A 16,181-nucleotide genomic window follows, 5' to 3' on the forward strand; every position below is an offset into this window, starting at 1 on the left:
TTGTCTGTTTGTTTGAAATGCAAGTGCCCAGACCCCTGAGGGGCAGACAGGCGGAGCCCCCACTGGGTGCAGCCTAGGAATCTGTACCTTTCACGAGCGTCCAGGGTGAGGCTTCAGCACACTTGAGTTCGAGAAGCCACCGGGAAGGCATGTGACTTTGTCATTCAAGGCCAGCAAGGCTGTGGAGGTAACATCAGGACGTGCGCCCCTGGGAACATGTAACCAGAGGATTTGGGCAGAATTGAACAGGTAGGTCATTTTAGAGGAAAAGAATGAAAGAAACCAGATTCTGGATTGAAAGAGCTGACATTTATATGGTAGAAATGAGGCTCTGACTACAAAGGGTGGCCTGTTTTTCCCAGTGTAGGGACCGGGTGTGGGGACCCAGTTACCACCATCAAAGGGCTGTTCCATGCGTCACCAAATAAAACGTTGCTCCGGGACCACAATCGCCTATTATTAGAAATGTAATAGTCATATCTTATTTTAAAACCTGTTTTTAATCTATTGCCACCTGTAAAGCTAGACTAAACAGATCAAATGTTAAGGCTAGCTAAAAATACTCGGAGCAGAAACATAATTAAGGCTCTAATTGGATTATCATTTAGGAGGGTATGGTAGACAAGCTTGAAGAGATAAGCCTCTATCAACGGCATTAAGTTCTCAGTGTTTATTAGATTGATGGGACAAAGCCGTATGTTTTTTGGACACCACAGAAGTTATGTTGAACAGGTTTCAAAGCCCGAATAAAGATTGCAATTTATTTTCGTTTAAAGAAATAGTCTAAGTGTAGTGATTTCAAAAGACTAAACAATGGGTTGTTTGGAGGTTTTGGGCTCATGAGAAAACTTAGCTCTAGGTCTTATGCCTCTGGATTTTCAGATACTGCTGGGGGAGAAAACCCAGAGCAATTTTGATTCCGTTTTTCAAGGTTATCACATTTGTGCCACGTGCTATTGGGACAGTGTGAAATCTCTGCATTTGATTACATATCATCGAAGCTACACTGTGCAGAAGACAAAGAGAAAATATTTTCAGATAGAGTCAACACTTCATTATTTTTGTTCTAACAAGGACACATAGTAGTGTTTTGTGTTTTTTTTTTTTTAGATATGCTCTTTGGTATTTATATATTAAATGATCATAGTAAAGCAGTCATGAAAAAAATGCACTCAAAATTAACAATTCAAAATAATGGAAATACTGGAGTTTCAGTGTAGAAACTCATCTTAAAATGAGAAGAGAAATGTTGGAGCCTCTCTCTCTGGTTTCCTTATGCTAATATTTCACTCTGGAAATGAAGTCTTAGGCAGATGAAAACAGCTAGCTTAAGGAGAATGCTATTTTCTGTCTCCTTACATCACTTGCCTGACTCACAGTTTCCTTGAGATTGGAAAAGGTTATTCGATATTTTAGCTGAAAAGATGGGAGGCATTTAAAGGAGGCTCAGCTCCAATAGTCGGCAAGTCCAACTGGTGAGCTTGTTGGCCACGGTGGCGTCTGTGCTTTTGTGCCAGGAATGTGTTCGCTCTGGAACTGGTGAGTCTACCAAGCTTCTTATCTCAAAAATCTGTCTCAGATACCTCATGCCTTCCTCACCCACAAACCAGCTCGTTTCTCATAAACTCATAAAGGTCACTACTGTTCTTCCAACAGAACCTTGAGTGGTATCTCAAGAGCCAAGACTATTCTTCCCCATCATCCCCATATATAATCCCCCCTAAGTAGATTTACCACTTTTTTTTCCCCTCCAAATACATCTCAAATTCTTCTCCTCTCTGTCTTCAGTGACGTCATCACGTCTTGTCTGACTAGAGCAATAGCCTACGTAGGTACCCTGATACCTACTCTTCCCATTCTCCGATACATTTCACACATTGCAGCCAGAGTGATCATAACTGTAAGTCATATTACTCCCCTGCTCAAAGCCTTTAGTGGCTTCCCATTGCATTTAGAATGAAACTCTAAATCTTTAACAGTGCCTACGAAATTCAGCATTCCCTGGACAGCGCCCATGTGTCCAGCAGGGCTGCCTGCCACTCTCCCTTGCCTCATGCCCTCTAGAATTCTTTCTTCTGCTTAAGAGGTCACGATCTTTTCTCCCTCGCTGTTTCCTAGCCATGTGGTCCATCCCCTCCCCCAACACAACTTTCGGCTCCAACATCATTTCCCCAGAGAGGACGTCTCTGATTCCCTCTCCCATCTAATTTGAATCCCCTCTCTACTTACGTGATGAATTTAATCTCCACCACTCCATGGGTCCACAAGGGTAGGGACCATGTATATTTTGCTCACCACCATATTCCCAACCTTGCATAGTTCAGGAAAATGTTGTAGAATAAAGGAATAATTGAGAGAACAATTTCCTTTGGTATCTTAACGTAAAAACTTAAAATGCCCAGAGAAATAGCAGCAAGTGGATTTCCAGTTATTCTAGCTCTGGCTCCAGTTTTCCATAGAAGGACTGCAGCACAGCAGGCGTCACGCCAGGGCCCGAAGTTCTTCCCCCCGCCAACCGCATCGGCATGAGCTCCCAGGACCAATGACACTTCTTTTCCCTGGGAAACGCTAACGTTTGTTTTTTAACCAGTGCCAGAACAGATATTTTCTCCTGGTGAACGGCATTTTCATTAGCCAAGTTGTTTCCACATCCTTTGAAGTATTCCATCAGACTCTTCAAAAAGAACAAGGCCCCTTGAGAGAAGCAAGCACCTTGACATCGGTCTGGGCAACGATTTTCTGGATATGACACCAAAAGCACAATCGACAAGAGCAAAAATCAACAAGCGGGACTGCATCGAACTACACAGCGCTGGGCAACAAAAGAAACAACCAGCAAAATGAAAAGGCAGCCTGCAGAATGGGAGAAAATATTTGCGCATCATATATCTGATAAAGGATTAATGTCCAAAATATATGAAGAACTCATGCCACTCAATGAAAATACAGACTATCCAATTAAACAGTGGGCAGAGAAACTGAATCGTCAAAGAAGGTATCCAAATGGCCGACAGGCAGATGAAAAGATGTTTGATGTCACTAATCATCAGGGAAATGCAAATTGAAACCACAGTGAGACATGACCTCACACCTGTTACAAAGGTTATCATCAAGGAGGCAAGTGATAACAAATATTGGCAAGAGTGTGGAGAAAAGGGAGCCCTTGTGCATCGTTGGTAGGGATGTAAACTGGTGCAACCACTGTGGAAAACAGCATGGAGATTCCTCACAAAATTACAGGTAGAACTACCATATGATCCAGCAATCCCACTTCTGGGTATATATCCAAAGGCAATGAAAATAGGAATACTGAAAAGATATCCGCACCCCCGTGTTTACTGCAGCATTATTCACAATAACCGAGGTATAGAAACAACCTAAGTGTCTGTGTCTGCCAATGATGAATGGAGAAAGAAGATAGACACATATATACAGTGGAATATTATTCAGCCATGAGAAAGAAGAAAATCTTGCCATTTGTGACAACATGGAGGGCGTTATGCTAATGAGATAAGTCAGACAGAGAAAGACAAATAGAGAACAATTGCACTTATATGTGGAATTTTAAAAAGTGAAAGTCATAGAAACAGAGAGTTGGGGGAGAATTAGGGAGGTGCTTGCCAAAGGATATAAACTTGCACTTAGAAGATGAGTACACCCTGGAGATGTAATGCACCACGTTGTTATTACAGACAACAATACTGTATTATATACTTCAAAGTTGCTAAGAGACTAGAATGTAAATGTTCCCATCACAAAATGAAATGATAATTACGTGATGTGATGTAGGTGTAAGCTAAGTCTATGGTGGTAATCATACGGCAAATATATAAATATGTCAAGTCAACATGTGGAAGCCTTAAATTTACCTAACATTATATGTCAATTATGTCTTTAAAAAAGTCAGACAAAAAGAATAGGGAAACTGAAGGACAGATGTTGAAGAGCTGCTGTTATTCAGCCGGGAATTATCCACCAGCCACCTGGGTAGTCTTGTCAGGTTCCCTGTGCTTGGTTAATCCTGGTTTTTCCACTTGCACTCCATTTCCCCTCTCTACATTCCCACCCTTCAAATGGGTGCAAGAGTTAAGAGAGAGTTACTTTTCTGAGCCTTTGAGGATATGGAACTTACAGGGGTAGCTGAGGGTATTAACATGAAATATAAGAAGCATTAGGTTAACAGATTGAGCTGAGTCTTCAGGGATAGAGATCTGAACTCACAGACCTTGTCTGAGAGCAACGATACCCAGCCTGACTGTCGGGCTTACATGAAATAATAAGAATGTGATGTTTGCCAGCTAATCATTTGCATTAATTAATTACCCTGATACGGGCACTATTCTGATGCAAATGTTCAATAATCTTTCTTCCCTCCCTCCCTCCCTTCCTCCTTCCTTCCTTCCTTTCTTCCTTCTAAATTAACATTTTCAGAAAGTGTTTGAGAGAACACATTCAATCAGATAAGAGTGTCAAGAATTCTGTCAAATAAAAGACTTGGGAGATCTTCAGCCAGACTCTGAAAATGGATGTCCTTTGTGCCAAAAGATCCTCGGTAAACTTGCTTGGTGTTGGTTCAGTTTCTAAACTGAGTTAGCACAACTGAAAAAATTTGAGATGAATTATGAGAATTTTTTTTTTTACCCTTGTCTTAGTTTAGTTTCTTAAACAGGAACTAAATTATTTAAACCAAAGGTGGGTTGCCGAAGTCATTTGGCCCAAACAGTGACTCTGAAATTGAAACTACAAATTTGAGTGCCATGAATATGCAGTCATATTCATTGTATCTCTGAATGGTGAAGAAGTTACCTGAACAAGGGTGATTATCTGCTAACCCTTAGATAATTTACCAATGACAAGAGGTTAGAGGAATCTCATTCAGGCAGCCAATGGGCATGTACTGCCTTCATGGTATTAAATAGGGCTTTATGAGTGTTTCCGTCCCAAAGACACTTCGGTTAATTCCTACAATGTGGTATTCTAATCACAAAAGGACTTTCTATTGAAACCACGTAGTTCTTTCTGTATTCAGGCTCATACACTCATCATTTTCATGGCAAAGACAAGGACAGCAATAACCAATGAGACATAAAGAACTGAAAACAATGGGTCTCTTGAGGTTTTTGAATACATTAACAAGAATGGGTACTGTGCATGTGTGGTCGCTATTATGATTATAGGTAAGCTAATACCTTAACAACTTAGTTCCTTTTTTGTTTTTTCCAGATTATTTCAGAGTTTGTTACATTTATAAATATATCAACTGATGTGGTCATAAATGATGGAAACAAAATATTCTCTTCATAATCTATTCTGTAACTTTGAGCAGCAACGTGGTGGGAAAAAAAACAAAACTGAACAATGGAAAAGAGAAGCCGAATCCTGGCTGAATTCAGTGCCAGTTGCTTTACGGCTGTGATCTCTTCCCTGTGAAGAGTGTGCAAAAGCGGGAATTCCACAGATTAAATAGCAGTGTAACTGCCCATTCTAATGCATTTAGTAGCTGAATATGAAAAGGGAGTGAGCGGAGGTAGAGTAACCATCCACTTCAATCCACGTCAACGATCTACTCTCCAGCAGAGACAGGCCTATAATTTCAATTTCACAAAACACTGCTGGAATTCTGGGGCCCAGGACCCCTTCTCTGAGACCGAGTTTAGTGCATCTTTATTAAACTCCTCTCTCAGTTTCCCCTTTAATCACTGTTAGGATGAGCAGCAAGTCGTTTTCGCCCAGATTCCTTTTTTGAAGCCTCAGTTCTCACTTTAGCAAACTTGTATCCCAAGTTGAGGGTCCGCGCCTCTGAAAGGCCCCCCCACCTACACAGTCTTGTGGAACCGCCCCAGAGGAGGCTGGTGCCCTCAACTGACAAGACGCAAGTGGGGAGGATTGGCAACTACATCAAAAAGGATACAAAACAGTCTCCACCCACCAGTCAGAATGGGAAACAATGGAGGGAAGGAAGATCATACAGTTGAACAGGAGCCATTTTGAGCATCTCTAATCAATTCAGGGACACCTCATCTCCACCTCCCCGCCCCGCCCCCTCCATCATCTGTCTGCATTTGCGTAGCTCTGAGAGCAGCATTAAGAAGACTTTGACAAGGGTGTCACTTTAATCTGAATGTCTCAAAAGTGATTGGGAAGGAAAAAAGTTCTTTTGCCTTCAACTCCAAAATAAAATGATCTGAGGAGGAAAAAAAAAAGTTTCCCCAAGAGATCTACCTCTGGTGTCAAGTTTTATAGGACTGCCCTGATGGTGGGGAACATTTGGGGGTAGAAGGGAGGGTGTGACATTTGTCATCAGTCCTTAAGGAAAGGATTAGTCAGGCTGGCCCCTCAGAGGCTGGTTTCTCCCCACTTGGAAGGACATTAAGGAGAAAGAACTTAGAATCTGTAGTCAGAAGTCTGAAGTCAGGCTCTGTGCCGTGTTATCCATGCGACCTTGCACGTCTCTTTACCATCTTGGAGCCTGTTTTTCTTATTTGTAAAGAAGAGATCATGCCTGAGTCAGGGTAATGTGAATATTGAATGAGGTGATGTATGTGACAATGCTTCCTACAGAACTTGACTTACGTGGGTGAATAACGATGTTTGAAATGAATGAAGACACAGAGTGTAAAGTCCGCAATAATGAAGACTTAACTTTGTGCTATGCTAGGGTGAAAGGTGTTTCCTAGAAGGGGTAATGTGCCTTGAGCCATTCACCCCATATAGAGCCCAAATGTACATGTACGTTTCTTAAGCCAGCTCAGCCTTGATCATGATGGGGAGGGAAGCCTTGGAATCAGGACCATCACGCACGCTCCCTCTAGGTGTGCCTCCCGCTCTGAGGTCTCCCACTCCAGGAGCAGTGACCTCCCACAGGATTTGCTTGCAGATGACCATCCTCAATCATCAGTATTTTTGAAACCAGGCCGACCTGTTTCTTCTCCCAAGAGCTCTTGCAGTTTGCATTTGGTTGCTACATCTCTTCTGCCACATTTACAGATCGTCTTAATCCTTCTGTCTCTCCTATTGCAATATACTTGTTAAAGAAATTAGGGGATCTGTTCTGTAGAATTTCCTGCATTCTGGATTTGCCACTTGCATCCCCGTGTTTCAAAATTTTCCTTTATCTCGTATGTTTTCTGTCTAGTGGAAGGTAGACCCCAGAGGTTTGTTAGATTCAGGTTGGATGTTTGGTTAAGAGTATCTCACAGATTATGTGGTGCGCTGTCTCCTGTCTCCTCAAGAGGCATCTGTTCTGTGGTTGTTTGTCTTTTTGGTGACATTGATATTGATCGGTGGGTTGGAGCCTGGTCAGCCTGATTTATTGTTTATAAAGTTGGTCTAATGGTTTTAGCAGCCACTGGTCAGTGCTGGAAGATTCATTATTTCAAGAGGGTTTGCAAAATACTAATTTTATAATGTTTTAATATTTCTTGAAATATTCTTCTCTGTGAATTAAGTCAATAACTCAGTACATAGATTCATCTCTTAAATTTGATTTTGTTTTAGGGACTGCTTTTAAAATTTAATTTTGCTTTATAATTTTGTAATATATACATATATATGAATTACAGACTTGTTACTAATTTTATTTATCTTTAGAAGTTCTTCAGATTTTAAAGATACTTACACTTTGTGATGTAAGTTGCAAATATTTTCTTTCATTGCCATTGCTTTTTTTTACTTTGATTTGGTGTTTCTGTCATCCAAAAGCTTTTAAAAAGGTAATCCAATTTATCCATTGTTTTCCCTTATTGCTTCTGGATGTTGAGTTGTAGTTTGTAAAGTTTTTCCTCATTCCAGGTTAAGGGTAATTCCTTTATGTTTTCTTCTAGAATTTATATACATGGGGTTACATTTAGATCTTTGATGGATTTTAAATTAATCCTGGTATATGGCAGAAGACATGAATCCAATTTTATCCTTTTTTTTTAACATCTGTTATTGATTTATAATCATTTTACAGTGTTGTGTCAAATTCCAGTGTAGAGCACAATTTTTCAGTTATACATGAACATACATATATTCATTGTCACATTTTTTCCTCTGTGACAATTTTATCCTTTCTGACCCAATTACCTTAGCACTACTCGATAAGAAATCCGGTTTTTCTTCACAGATTTGAGATGCCAGCTCTACCATATACTAAACTTCTACTTGCATGGCATTTATTCCTGAATTTTCATATTTTGTTCTATTTGTCTGTTTCTTCACATGCTAATATCATGTTCTTTTGATTACAGTCTTTATATTGTATTAGTGTTTGGTAGAGTTACATCCCCTCATTGTTCTTTTTTATGGTTTCCTGTTACTATTATTGCTTCTTTATCCTTTCAAGTAAATTTTATAATTCATTTTACTTAGCTTCGGAAAAAATGTACTGTTTTTAAATTGAGAAAATATTACGTTTATAAATTCGCCTAAGGAAAATTGACGTCTTTATGAGGCTGAATTTTTCTATCCAAAACACATGCTCTGTCTTTTAATTTGTTCAACTCTCCTTGTTTCTCTTTCAATAGTGTTTTAAAATTTTCATCTTATGAGTCTTGTATTAGCCTTCTTGGCCTTTGCTGACCTTCTCAAATCTCTGGCTTGATGTTTCTCTTCATTTTAGAAACTCTAGATCACTATCTCTTAAAATATTACTTCTACCCCATTCTCTTTCTCCTGTACTCCTGAAATTCCAATTAGATGAATGTCAGACCCTTTTTATAATGTCCCACATGTTTTTCTAGATCTTTTATTTTCCACATGGTTCAGTCTGGATGCTTTTTATTGACTTGTCTTGCAATTCACTGATCCTCTCTTCTGCTGCGTGCAAGTTGTTTTAGACCCATCCAGTTACCTAATTCAGTTATGTAATTTTAAAAAATTTTTTAGTTCAAGAACATTTATTCTCTTTGATAGATTTCACTTCTTTATTAGGTTCTCCATTTTTAAAATCAATTTTCATCGCATTTAACTCTTCTAATTAAACATATCACTCATAGCTATAAGGTCCTTGTCTGCTAATTCCAGTATTTGGATCAGCTGTGAGACAGTTTCTGTTGTTAGCTCTTTCTTCACATCTTCAGTCATCTGGTTTTGTGATTTTGTTATTTAATGTTGGACATTAATAAAAATTTTACAGTTTCCAGATGATGCTGTCTTCTGCCAGAGAGACTTCAGCCCGCCCTCTGCCCAGCAGATAGTGTCTTAATCCAAGGATCCACTGAGATCATTAGAGGCTGGGCTGCAGCTTTAGTAAGACTGTTTATCTCTGAGATGTTTCCTCCTAAGGAATAACCCTTTTGTTTCCCTGTTATTTTCTATTGCTGGAGTAACAAATTACTACAAACTTAGTGGCTTGAAACAACACAATTTGCTGCCTTACAGTTCTGTCTGGCAGAAGTCTGACATAGGTTTACTGGGCTGAGATCAAGGTATGGGCAGGGTTGCCATCCTTTCAGGAAGCTCTAAGGGAGAATCCATCTCCAAGCATTTTCTAGATTCCAGAGGCCACCTGCATTCCTTGGCTCGTGGTCCCTTCTTCCATCTACATGGCCAGCAGTGCAACAGCCTCCAATCTGTTTCTCTACTTCTGTAGAAACATTGCCTTTTTCTGCCCTATCTCCTATGAGGCCCCTCCTGATTAGATTGGGCCCACCAGATAATCCATGATAACCTCCTTATCTCAAAATTCTTAACCACTTCTGCCAAGTCCCTTTTGACATATAAGGTGACTTTACATGCAAATGTTCAGGGATTAGGGTTTGGGGATCTTTGGAAACCACTATTCTGCCTACCGAAAGTCCAACAAGTAAGGTTTTCCAAGTTTAACAAACGAAAATACAGATTGCTTGGTTAAATTTGAATTTCAGATGAACAAAAAATAATTTTTAATTTTAAGTATGTTCTAGTTATTATAAGGATCATACTTATAATATAAAATTATTTATTGTTAATCTGAGATTCCACATGAACTGGGCCTTGCCCTGTATTTTCTCTGGCAAGTCTACCCCCAGCGCCCATAGTAAGAGTCTGAGACCCCCTCTTTCTAAGGTCTACACCTTGTCTCCTTACTGTGGCGAGATTGCCTGTAGCTCAAAATGCTTTTCAGAAACTTCTTGCTTAGCTCCTTAAACTCCCAGAATCAGGTAAAGGTCTTGAAGGCAAAACCATCCACGTTCCAGGCTCAGTTCCCTGACCCATTCTTCTCGCCAGGATCTTAATTTCATCCGCCTGCGCCTGCCACAGTCTCTGTCGGTTTCTCTTTTTCTGCAGGGCCTCTGCCAGGGGAGAGTTCAGGTTCCTTTCCTGGACCCCAAATCAGCAACTGTTTTAGGGGGAAAGTCGATGGCAACTCTCAGCTCACTTTCTACTGTCCGACCTCTTTTCAGAACCTTGACGCCCCTAGTCTTGGTTGTTTCAACAGCCCTCTGATGCACTTAAATCGAGGTTTTGTAATTTATGAGGCAGGAGCATCGTTTAGCTGCAAACCGCTTTATCAACCTAGGGCATCTGATAACAAACCCGGTGCTTTCCCAGGACTGTTTAGCACAGCAGTAGAAGCGGTTGGCGGACAACAGCTGCACAGGTGGAAAGAGTGGAGGTGGCGTGGTGACATCAGAATGCAGTAAGTGTGGTTGGCCAGGCTTGGTAGTTGGCTGGACCGCAGGGACCTTGGCAGTGATGTTTGGCCTGGGGCTGAGCCAAGCAGGGCCCGCGGAACAATGGGAAGTTGGCAGCAGTCACCTCCTGCACACGCAGCTGCCCTCATAGGTAATGTCAGTGAAACCCAGGGAGAGGCTGTCCACAACTCCGGGCCTCGGCCTGGAACTCTGTCCTGGGCACAGCCCTTTAAAGGAGCCGAGTTGTAATATCATGACTTGTAAGCTTTTTCCTGCCTTTAATCACCCTCCTCTAACAGCAAGCACGCTGTCACTGCTTCTCCAGTGATTGTGGTAATCTTGCTCCTGGACTTGAATCAGACACCAACACGGCCAGTTGTGGGGATGGACGGGGTTGGATAGCCAAGGTCAAAGGCAGGAGGTCTCCAGTCTGGGCCTTCTCCTCTTCCTTCCTCTTCCTCATCTAGGGCATTTTGGCTGCTGCTTACTCTGCACCAATGACATAATTTCTGGTATTGGGCACCAGGCCTCCAGCCACCATGTTTCAAGGAGCCATAATTTCTCCCTCTCTATTAGCAAAACTTCTCCAAAGATTCTGAAATAACTTGCCCTGACCAGGAAAGGCAAGCAAATCAACAAATGGGACTTTATCTCATTCTGGGATGTTTCTACTGTGTGGAGCTTAGAAAAGAACCTGAACTCAAAGCTTGAAACACCGACGACTCAAATGGCCTTCCCAGGTGAGAGTGGCTTTCTGGCTATTTACCATCTTTTCCCCTATCCTGAAATTTCAAAGTGGTGTTACCTATTTATAACGGGATGTTCCAAGTAAAGTCAAAATTTTAATCAATAAAATATTTTAAAAAAGAGTAAGGAGATCACACATTTCCCAGGTGAGATGAATATTCTGGGATAATACTGAGCTGATATCATGGATTAGAGAAACATAAAATGTCCTTTTAAAAATTATTTTCATACCTGATGACTAAATGAAATATATCCTGGGTGGCATCCTGAAACAGAAAAAAAAACCCCAATGGGTAAAACTAAGGAAATTTGAATAACAAAATGAATTTTAGTTAAAAATAATATATCCGTTTCCAGTCATTAGTTTGCCACACATACCATCCTAAGGTAAGATGTTAAGAAGAGGGGAAACTGGGTGCAGGGTCTATGGGATCTTTCTGCAGTGCCTTCACAACTTTTCCACAGATCTAAAATTATCCTGAAATAAAAGGTTTATTTTTAAAAATGATTTCATATACGAAGAAGGTGCTGAAAAGCAAAGGGACGTGGGACAATGAAAGGTTACACTTATGACTCAAGTTAGGAAATAGAATAGAAGTATTAATATTCCATGCAGGTTTACAGAAATGATGTCAGCAAATCATGTTTATCTAGAAATAGTCATAATGGAGAGCATGTCTAGTGATGAGAGCAGTGCTACGGAGCCCAGCATCCCCAAATCCTCGCTCACTTACAGATAACCCTGAGGAGTTATTTGTAACTTTCTATGAATGAAAACCTATGTCTTTCCCAGTTTTTAAAGAGCTATGAGTGGGGAGCCAAAACTTATTCTTGGCCCCTATTCTTTCATTCTCCTAAAATTAACCTATTGGAATGAATGCTTCTACTCAGCTGTTTGGAATGGGAAATCTATCTCTAAAAGTAACCATTTTTGTCTAAGTTTTTTGAAATGAGGCATTTGATTTTTTTTAACCGTTTTTATAAAAAATGTCAAACATACACACCAAAGTGTGTAGAACAGTATAATGAGCCCCTGTGCCCATGACCCAGTTTTATCAGTAGTCGAGACTCACTAAGCTGGTTTCAGCTATCCCCTCTACCCTCTCATTTTTTTCCCTAGAATAATATAGAGCAACTCCCAGAAATCAGAGTCATTTGCTTTTTAAATACACCGAGATTTTAGGCATTCTTCTGTAAACATCTATGGAGCATCTACTTTGAGGCCACTATTTTAGGAGGTGAATGTAGAGATGGGTTAGAGATGGATCTTGTTCACAAGGAAGAGCTTAGTTGAATAAGAAAGCTAAGACATAAACATAATCACCACAGTGCACTGTATAGAGGGATAAATGCTCTGACAGAGAGCCAGGCGGCGAGCTACAGGAGTTCAGAGTAGGGGTGGGGAATGTCAGCTGGGAGCACTGAGAGCCGCTTTGTAGTAGATGCTGCATCGGACTCAGACCACAAATGAGGACCAGATTTAGACGTGCAGCAGGATGAGGCATGCGGAAGAGCTGTCCGCTGCCCCCCGCGGTGCCCACCACCCTCTCCTTCAGATACACATGCATGGCAGGGGCATCTCTTAAAAAAGATGGATCCACCACAATGGGCCAAATATTAGAGGCAACTTCAGCCTAATGTGATAAAAAGAGATGCTGAAGAAAGTTCAGTTTTCTTCGAACCTGACAGAATGGGGACTCTGAAAGAAATTAAATCATTATTAAAAACTCAAGATATTTCTAGTTCTTTCCCCCTGTGTTTGAGAGATACACCCGCTGAGAGTATTTGAAGATGTTGGCGTGAGAGTAGATAATAATAGAATTAAGTTTGGGTTTGGAGGCAGTGGAATGTCAAAGAACAAAGAGCATGGTGACAGAGCGAACCTTGGAAACGAGCAAAGCCTCTTCTTCGGCATCTTGGTGTTGAGTGTAAAGGAAAAAGAGGGACGAGGAAGGAGGAAGTGACTGTCAGAACTGCTTGGTTTTTCTCAGCGAAGTGGAGGCAAAGCAACATGCCAACCACGGGAGCCCAACCGGACTGGAAGCAAAGGATTTAGCCAGCGATGGTGACTGCAGTGGCGCTCTCTACACCCCTCCAGGTTCTTCCCTGTCATTTCCAGCCAACTAGCAATGAGTCGAGACCACGTGACCCCATGTTTTGTGACCATAAACCACTTGTGTTGTTTCCATGATGAGGCACCGGAAAGCTGGGGTAGCACCTTCATTCAACCCTCTCTCCCCCTGCCACAGCCACCCTGGGAGCCCCGTGGCGAGACGGTAGCATCACAAGACGGGGAAGGCTGGACCCCAAGTCATCGTATGGAGGAAAGCCAGCCGAAAGACTGTGGCCGTGACAGAATGGAAGGATGGACATCTGCTCTGACATCTTGAAGTTTATTCGCTAGTGCAACACAGCAGAGCTTATCCTCACGAGAGCTGCCACTCAGTGTCCCGCTGTAGCCAGGCTCACCTGGGAAGCACCTGCCTTCCTGCCTTCCTACCTCCCTCCTTTCCTCTAACGGGTGTCTGCTGGATCCCAGTAATTAGGCAAAACTCTAAGAACAGACACCGTGTCTCACACACCCCTCCGAGGAACTAACCTCGCGTTTTCACTGCATGTGAAAATAGATCAAAGGAAGCCACAGCATTTGACCTTTTGGAATTCTCATGCTTCATAAAGAAAAAGGAAGAAATCTCAGACGCTTTAGTTGGAAAAATAAAGTGGTGGTCTAAAGAGATAACTCGGGGGAGAGTGTTTGTATTTTCAGAGTCATCATATTCATTGCGTTTCAGTAACAGCCAGACGATTGTGTAGAGTGAGTTCTCATGGGCAAAGCTTTGGTTTAAGTATCAGATCAGGGGCCAGGACGCTTACTCGGACACCCTGCTGGTTGAGAAATGATAACTTAGTTCTCAGTTGTTCCCCCAAATATTTTGATCAGCTATACAGTTTCAAAGCAAGTGTAGATGTGAGTCCTGGCTATGGTACAGTCTTGGGGAATGTTTCAAAAACAACAAAATCATTATCAAATCGAGACATTTTAGAGGTGATCCACAGGTATCATAAACCTTTGTACTTAGGGGGGAAAAAGGCAGCTCCTGCCAACAGCACCGGCGTTAGGTCAGTAGGTTTCCCGTCTTGAATGCCTGCAAAACTCAGGGAACAGAACATGGAGGAGACGTAAGTGGTAGCGTAAGAAACATGATAGAAATAGAATTGCATAATGCTTTCATAGACACAGCAGTTCAGTACTTAAAAGAGTGAACTAGAATAAACCTAGTTTCTTATTATAGAAGATAATAATTTCAATTAACATTTGTGTAGCATTTTGTAATAAGACGCATTTTGTGCCATTTATTTCTTACAACAAATGTCTGGGGTAAGTAATATTATTAGTTCTATTTACAGTAAAGCAAACAACAGGCTAGAGGCATTGTTCAGTTTCCATTACAGGAACTTTGGCAGAAATTTGGCATCAGAGTAGGTGTTCCACTGGGCCCCTTCTGCTGCTAGAGCAAGATCTGGGTAGAAATATGGGATGGTGGGCTGGACCAGAGGGAGCCCCCCTCCCCTCTTCCTTATGGGCTGTCTTGTCCGTCCAGTCTGTTCGGGGAGATCCTTGCAGTTTGGTGGCCCAAGGCCAGGGAGCAAGTGACACCTACCCCTGGATGAATGAACCATATTGCTTCTTGGAGGCACCCAGTGTTACTTGTGTTTTTTTGGGTGAAGATCCAAAAACAGAAGAGAAGTTTGCTTATGCTGCAGGCTGAAACTGGTCAAAGGTAAGCTTGAAATGTGTTCAGACTCCTTGTGGAAGATTTGGGCAGTTTTGTACCTTCTAAGAGGTGGAATCTTAAAACTACCCTTAAGGCCCCCCTGGCCCTTTGTCCTAGGAAAAGACCCAGAGTAGGCTCCTCCATGAGGCAACTGGGATTTTGGGAGAAAGTCTGAGTGGTCACGAGCAGACGCGTGCTGGTCAGCAGGTGTGTGCGTGTCTTTTAGCAGACTTACGTCCCTTGCACAGATAGAAACGTTCCTAAGTTTGGGTTCACGGTACAGACTAGCTGGTTTGTTGCTCTGAGCACCTGCTGCTCTGTGGCTGGTGCTCACAGTCTTACAGCTTCTTCATTTGCAGAAGATGACTCTGAACACTTGGCTTTACACCTGGCAGTCTCCCAGGTAGAGAGGTAGGGGCGGAAATTTGGACTGAACATTTTCCTCTAGCGGAGGGAAAAATTCTTTGGAGGGAAAAAAAACTCCTCTAAATACAAATTCTACCAATGTAGTTAATTTAGATTATGAGTTGGATGCTGTGTCCAAGTTGTTAAAAGTAACAGTCTCAGTTTCCTCATCCTTAAAATAGGGGTAACAATAGTTCTACCTCACCGCTGCTTTAAGAGTTAAGGGATCCCGAGTGTGTGACACACAGCAAGGGCTTAATAAATATTTGCTACTGTCTCAATACCACCATTCAGTCAAAGGCACTTTTACAGGGACACACAGCAGTGTGCAAATGTTCCCTACTTCACTTATACTATGAAAATGTAGTTGTGGTCACGTCACCTGTATTGGAAATTGACTTTTTCGAAGCTCTCAGCTTACATACAGAAAACACTTTTCTGCTCTAAAAAAATTCTAATCACTCCATAATCTTTATCATCACAAGGCTTTAAAATTTTTTTAAAAATGTATTATTATTTTTTAATGGAGGTACTGAGGATGGAACCCAGGACCTCGGGTATTTAAAGCCCATTGAGCTATACATCCACATCCCCCCCGCATCATAAGTCTTTATCATCAAAAATTGTGATTTTTTTCCCCAATACCTGAATTACA

The sequence above is a fragment of the Vicugna pacos genome, chromosome 14 (genome assembly GCF_048564905.1).
Source record: "Vicugna pacos chromosome 14, VicPac4, whole genome shotgun sequence".
NCBI classification, from domain to species: Eukaryota; Metazoa; Chordata; class Mammalia; order Artiodactyla; family Camelidae; genus Vicugna; species Vicugna pacos.